The sequence below is a fragment of the Belonocnema kinseyi genome, chromosome 6 (genome assembly GCF_010883055.1).
Source record: "Belonocnema kinseyi isolate 2016_QV_RU_SX_M_011 chromosome 6, B_treatae_v1, whole genome shotgun sequence".
Lineage (NCBI taxonomy): Eukaryota > Metazoa > Arthropoda > Insecta > Hymenoptera > Cynipidae > Belonocnema > Belonocnema kinseyi.
Genome location: NC_046662.1, coordinates 79,425,494 through 79,432,964, shown reverse-complemented (window position 1 = coordinate 79,432,964; position 7,471 = coordinate 79,425,494). Strand labels below are relative to the sequence as shown.

At 30.7% G+C, this 7,471-nt stretch overlaps 1 pseudogene; it reads left to right on the top strand.

The window, feature by feature from the left end:
- The window catches only part of LOC117175464, a 23,270-nt pseudogene that overhangs the window by 12,810 nt on the left and 2,989 nt on the right, over positions 1–7,471 (top strand).

The following is a 7,471-nucleotide window of genomic DNA, read 5'->3' as shown; positions in this document are numbered from 1 at the left end:
ACTATTTTTCATCCAGTCGGAACTGCAAAAATGGGTCCTAAGAACGATCCGTTAAGCTGTTGTGGATCCAAGACTTAAGGTTCATGAGGTTGATAAACTTAGGGTTATTGATGCTTCGATTATGCCAAAAATTACTAGTGGAAATACGAACTCTCCCACATTAATGATTTCTGAAAAAGGTGCTGATATGATCAAGGAAGATTGGCTAGCAAAGGACGAATTGTAATAATATACGCTATGATAATATACGATAATATACGCTGCAAAAACAAGAGACCTACTTCTTACGGTATCATTTTGTGCGTGTCCTGTTTTTGAATATGATAACCTTATGCTGTTATTTTTAATGCAAAGCAAATGAATCTGGGTTCCCAACCTTGGCCTCAGTTTAGTACAACTCAAAACTGTTTTTCTGATTCTTATTTTAACACTTGAAATTTGCTCTGAAATAATACTTAATAATGCATCATTTTTATAAGAATGATATATTGTTACATCTATTTTGGCGCATGCCAAATTAGAAAAATACCCTTAGCCTTTACACCACCCTCAACAATATTCCTTTATACCTTAGGCCTGCAATGCATTTGCGAAGAGTAAAACAAAGTAAGGCTTTGAGATTTAAACTAATATTAACTTAGAAATTCTGGGAGTACTAGAGCGTAAAATTATTAATTTTGCCAAAAAATTAGCGTTTGTTTTTAAATAAACAATTTTTTTTATTTTTAAACAAAAAAAGTTTTAATAATGAAAATCTTTATTGTAATCTTAAAGTGCAATGATAGAGATTTTTGAAACACTAAAAGAAAAGTACAATCGGATTAGTCTAAAAGAAGTTACACTAACGTGAAGATGAAAAAGCACATGAAAAAGTGAGACAAATTTAGGCTCCTGTATATTGACGACCGATCGATAAATGGACCTATGTTTTTGTGAATTAATACAGATCAACTATAACTATGTATAATTAAGACCAGTTTTAACCCGATAAAAAAAACAATATTTTTTTGTTAGAACTTTTGACGTATTCTGCCTCATAGATAAATGTGGAGAAGAAAGTATAAAAAATCAATATTAAGATTGTCTCGAGTGCTTATTTTTTGTTAAAAGAAGGCTCTGTATGTTGCGAAAATCTGTTGATACTTACATTGAATTAACTATCCGAAAAAATGAAATAATAATTATATAATAATATAAATACATTATAATAGCAGTTTTTTTTTATAGTTGATTCAATTTGAATATATAAAAATGTTTCCGTATCATACAGGTCCATATGTTTCCAAAAATGAGGACTCGAGCTAACCTTGTGAACAGGTTTTATACTTTTTTGAATACTTTCTTCTCCATACTTATCTGTAATTTGCCACAATAAATATGACGTTTTTCTGATTCTTAGTAAATTTTATCAAATATAAAAAATAATCAAGGTAATATGATGATGGAATCGATTCGATTGATAACTCGATGATTCGATGATAACTCGGGGAGATTTAATCAGTGATTATTACTTTTAAGCTATAAATAGTTAGGAGAAATATGTATTTTTTAATTCTGTCATTAATTTTAAAAAATACGGATATTTAGCACTTAGATCTTCAGCCTTTTCTCATAAGATCAATTTAAAATTTGCGACAATTTCAGTTTCGTAGGATATTGTGGTAAAAAAAGGTTCCATAATACTTTGTACAAAAATTATTCCTTTTAACACAAACGTATTATCTTTCAGGGAAATGAGCTCGACTTTTTGATTTTCACTTTCTCTTTGTGAGAGTTTTCAAAAATCCATCGACTGTTCCATTTCGATTTCTTTTTTTCCGTATTGTCAGAATAGTTTTCTTGGACATACCTTTTAATTTTAATTTTGAAAAAAATAAAATTTGTGTGTACGATCATTTTTACATTCTCATCAGAGAAGGTTTTAGATTTGTGTAAAAGTTGACTCCCCCCCCCCCCAGTTTTTGTCAAATTTGCACTTTTTGTGACCCCCTGAATCCTAAAAACAGGTTCTTACGAATGTGTCTGTATGTCTGTATGCCTGTCTGCATGTATGTCTGTCTGTCTGTGAACACGATAACTTTTGAAAAAATTAATCAATTAGATTGTCCTTTGGTACACTCGTTTAGTGTCCTAAACTAAATGTCAAGTTCGTTAGCCAGTCATTTTGGATAAAAATTCAAAATGTGGACACATTTTGAATATTTTTAAGACCACTTTTTTAAAAATTAAAAAATTCTCTATACGGTTATTTATAGAATTCAAAAAATTTAACAATTTATCCTAATGACTTTTTCTGAAAAATCAACAATTACTAGAGCTATAGCATTTTCAAAATCCAGAAAAACAAACTAAAATGAACGATTTAGGCCAAACAACGCATGATAAGGAAAAAAGTCTGGAAAAGAAAAACGTTGCTCTTTAAAAGCCTTACAAGATTATGATAACAACTATTTCAATTTGGTTAAAAAGTTGAAAATTCAAAATTTGATTGTACAAAAAATTTTTGAAACCAAATATTTTCCAGATGTATAAATTCTATGCACGGTTGTTCATACTACTTCAAAAATTCAACAATTTATCCTTCTGACTTTTTTTTATAAAAAGAAAATTATCAGAGTTAGAGCATCTTCAAAATCCAAAAAAACAAACTAAAATGAACATTTTAAGCCAAACAACGCATGATATGAAAAAAAGTCAGCAAAAGAAAAACTTTGATTTTCGAAAGCCCTACAAGGTTATGAAAATAACTTTTAATTTGGTCGAAAATTTTAAAATTCCAAATTTGATCATACCAAAAATATTTGAAACCACACTTTTTCAAGATTAAAAAATTCTATGTGCGGTTGTTCATAGTACTCAGAAACTCAAACAAATTATCCCCACGACTTTTTTCTATAACAAGAACATTATCAGAGTTAAAGCATTTTGAAAATCCAAAAAAATCAACCAAACATGAACATTTTGAGCCAAAAAATGCATGATTTGAAAAAAAAGTCAAGAGAAGAAAAACTTTGCTTTTTAAAAGTCCTACAGGACTATGATAATAACTTTTTTGATTTGATCGAGAAGTTGAACACTCCAAATTTGATCGTACCAAAAATAATGAAAAATCTAAAAATTCCATTTTTTGGTCAAACTATGCAAGATACGAAAAAAATAAAAAAGCTCAAATTGGACGCCCTAGAAAGAACTAGAAATTAAGAATGAATCACTTTTCGATATAAGCTACGAGAAAAAATGAGACAAACCTTGTTCATTCAAAAAAGAGCTATAATTTTTTATAGGACAGTAAGTTTTTGCTTTATTCATAAAAAATAACATTCTGAATAAAAATATTAAATTTGTTTGAAAAAACGACACAAGGTATGAACACAGAAAAGACGAAAGAGGACATAGGCTCCTATATAGGACCCTATATAGGTTCCTGTATTAGACCCTACGCAGATGCTCAGTAGTTTTGATTTAATCGTAAAAAACAACATTAAAAATATAAAAATTATAAAAACAAGGAAATAAGAATTAGTATGATTCAATTTCTATGCATATTATGAATTGTAATGATATGCATTTATTGAAATGATACATGTTTCAGAGCAGCTTAGAATACGATTTAAAGCAAAATAAGAAACAAATACAAAAATAATCATAATAAATACAATTTGCTTTTTATTTTGCAGTTTTTTAATAAGTAATCCGTGGCAGAGTTGCATAAAAATGTATTATAATTGATATAAAAGTGTTGTGTATAATGTAGAAAAGTTGACAGGTTGGACGAAATCGAGTGCGAAGCACAAGATACGTGATGAGAATGTGTTCGGGAAATCCAAAAGAGCTTTAAAAAAAGAGAGTTCAAAATCACAAAATTACAGTTGTTGGTCCGTTCATCTTTGATCTTAAAAGGTCTGTGCCCGAATGCGGAAGAAATGCAAAGACTAAGCGCGGAGTGCGATTGCCCTCAGTTGCGTGCCGTAGGTGCGCCCAAACTCTCGAGCTAAGCTTTTTTAACGAAAGAGAATTAACAATCACAAAATTACAGTGGTGGATGTTTTGAGTCTTAATTAAAAAATGTTTGCGCAAGAATGTGCGAAAATATAAAGACCGAGCGCGTAGCGCTATGTAAATATATAATCGAGCGCGAAGCGCGAGAACCAAAAATCGCGCGCCGTAGTCATAGGGAATATAATTATATAAACTTTAGCATATAATGCAACCCGTCTTGGATTTGTGTAATGCAAATAAGTACTATATAGACGATTTTAATTCGGTTTCCAAATCTCCCGCGCTCGAGATCTTGCGCTGATTGTTCAAAGGCTTCGAGACTCAGAATACGTGCGCAAAATATACGTATAACGAAATTCTGAAAAAGGTTATGTTCCCCAGGATTCACCGCGCATTTCAAATAAATAATTAGTTACGAACTAAAAACAATGTAACACAACACTAAAATTGTTCATAAATACATTCGGGACGTCCATTAAGTACTTTCTTAAAAATTGGAGTTGGTTTTTACTAATGTAACGGTACGTGAGTGATATTTGGCGTTTGGCAAGTGTCAAAATCGTTTTGTACTTCGATCTGAATTAATTAAATAAAGTGAATATCTGCAGGTTGTACGTGATTAATTGGTGATAAAATCTGTTGTTTTGCTTATTGAATAAAATATGGGAATCAAACGCTTTTGACTAATTGCAACGATAAATCTGAGATTCAAATGATGAGAGGTAAGAAGCGATGAATTATTCTTATAAGCTGGGTGTTCAGCGACCTTGAAAATTTCGTCTCCGCTGCTATAGAATGTTAAAGTATACATTTTTGGTGATATTTGACTTAGAAATTATAAAAATTATTAGCTGAAATCTTCAATATTAACTCAGCTTCAGAATAGACCTTTTTATTCTAGACGTCGACAGTGCGCACGTGCCAAGATTTTACGTCATTTCCGTATTTTTCGAACAGTTTTGTGTCGAAATATATGGAAAATATTGTAAATAAAAATAACAACGAAAAATAAATGTGTAAATAAATCAGAGCTTAAAGAAAACAAATTTTGAAGTATATTCAGAAAAAAAGTGCGAAAAAAGTGCGAAAAGTGTGGCGAGCAAGCTCATCATTTACATTTGATGACATCTGTCATCTTCAAAAAAATGTTTTGGAATTCGGAAAAAACACGGAATATGATGTTCCAGGAGCAAAATTAGTGCAAGAATCGGTGAAAGAGCGCAGTGTTAAACAGCTTAAACGATGGATAAAATATAGGAAACGATCTGTAAAAGGAAAAAAAGTGGTTCAGTAGAAAGGTTAATTGAGGTTGTGTTTGGCAGGTATTAATATTTTCTTTCTTTGCTAACATTTTCTTACATATTAAATGGAGCATTGTTATCGGGGTTTCGAACCTCCTACATTTTTTGATAAAAATAAAATCTATTTAATACTTTCACTTGAGAACGCAAAGCTATTATATTTATTTATTTATAACCAGTTTATATGAAAGAAGGAAAATTTGTTAGTATATTTCTTATACCAGGAAATCACTAACAAATGGCTTTTTATTGTCTAAACTTGAAAAAGAGAAGTAGGAAATATAATATTGTGCTATTTTATATTTGTGTGAATATTAAATATTTACTCAAACAAAGTTTTGAACTGCAAATCTTGTATAAAAGAAAATATTTATACCTGTCATACAAAACCTCAACTATCCTTTCCACTAAATCATCGTTTCAGCTGCACTAATTTTACACCTGGAACATCATCTTCTGTGCGTTTCGCCGAATTTTTAAGCATGTTTTAGAAGATCACAGGTGCCAACAGATGCAATGAATGGCCTCGGTCGCCGCACTCTTTGCACTTTTTTAACGGTTTTTTTAAAATAGACTTAAAAATCTCTGTTATTTACAAATTAATTTTTTGTTGTTGTTTTTATTAACAATATTTTCCATACATTTCGACACAAAACTGTTCGAAAAATACTGAAATGACGTAAAATTCGGTACGTGCGCACTGTCGACGTATAGAATAAAAAGGTCTATTAGAATGAGCCATGGCCATATAACGGAATTTTCGAGAGTTTCACCACTAGGTTTTTGAGTATACACCTTATTACAAAACATTAATAAAGCTTTCAAAATGTTTCAAAGATTTAAAAATTTTTAAAAGGATTTTGAACGTTTTATAAAGGCGTTTATCAGATTTTAAATATTTCATAAAAATTTCACAAAGATTTTTAAACTTTTAAAAGATGTAAAGGGTTTCAAAGATTTTGAAAAGGTTACAGTTCATCAGATTTCAAAGATTTTAAAACATTTGGAAGATTTAAAAAGGTTTTAAAACATTTTAGAATAGTTTTTTTTACTAATTATAGATTTCAAATAATTCAATGATTTCAGCGAATAAAAAAGATTTCGCAAACAAAGATTTAAGAAAAATTTCCCAAAGAAACCACGTCCCGAGAATTTTTGTGAACACATTCTAATATTGTGTTACATTGTTTTTAATTCGTAACTAATTATTTATTTTAAATTCCGCGTGGAAAAATTTCGTGGCAGTCTTATGTAGAGAGATCGGCTGGCTAGACCGAATCTAGACCGTCTACTTAAGACGGTCTGACGGGGTGCTGGCCTTGGCCCTCTTAGACGGACTCGATTGCAAAAATTTCAAAGATTCATCGAAGCGGTCTGGCTGGACCCCCCTCAGACGGTCTCGGTTGAAAATAGGAAGTGCATCGTCTTTACATCGTACTGAATCTATTTCTAGCCACATTTTTAATAAAAAAGAAGATGGACAATAATGATTTGAGAAAAATGTTATTTTATGTTGTGTTAATTGTCGCTTATCCCTCTGCGTCCGTAGGATGGCCATACTTATGACCAATGTCGTGAATTGTCTGCTATTTTGTTATTAACACAGCAGTCAAAATATCCTGCTTTGAAATCACCCAACACAATAAGGAAAGAATCCATGTAATACTATTTAAAACTTGATAAAAAATCGATATCGATCAATTATTTTGTAGGTTATGTTAATTGTCGCGTATCACTCGGCGTCCGTAGGACGGCCGTACTTAGGGCTAATATCGTGAATTGCCTGCTATTTTGTGATCATTATTATATATTAGTTGTACTGAATGTAAACTAAATTTATTTTCAACAAAAAAACGAATAAATGATCAATCTTGAACTGAAATATTTCACTTTAATCCTTGCTTGCCACGCATCTATAGAATAACATACTTGCCACACCGGGATAAGTTTTTACCCCAGTGACGAAAACTGTCATAAAAAATAAACTACTGAATATTTTAACTTAAAATTTTTTTAGAGCATATTGAAATTCTGATTTAAAAGCTAGTGTACGAGGGTAGTTCAATAATTCCTTAGAATGAAGTATAAAAACAATTTTTTTTGGGTAAATTTTTTTTTATTTTTCAACATAACCTCCTTGGAGCTCTATACACTTGGTCAATCGCTTTTCA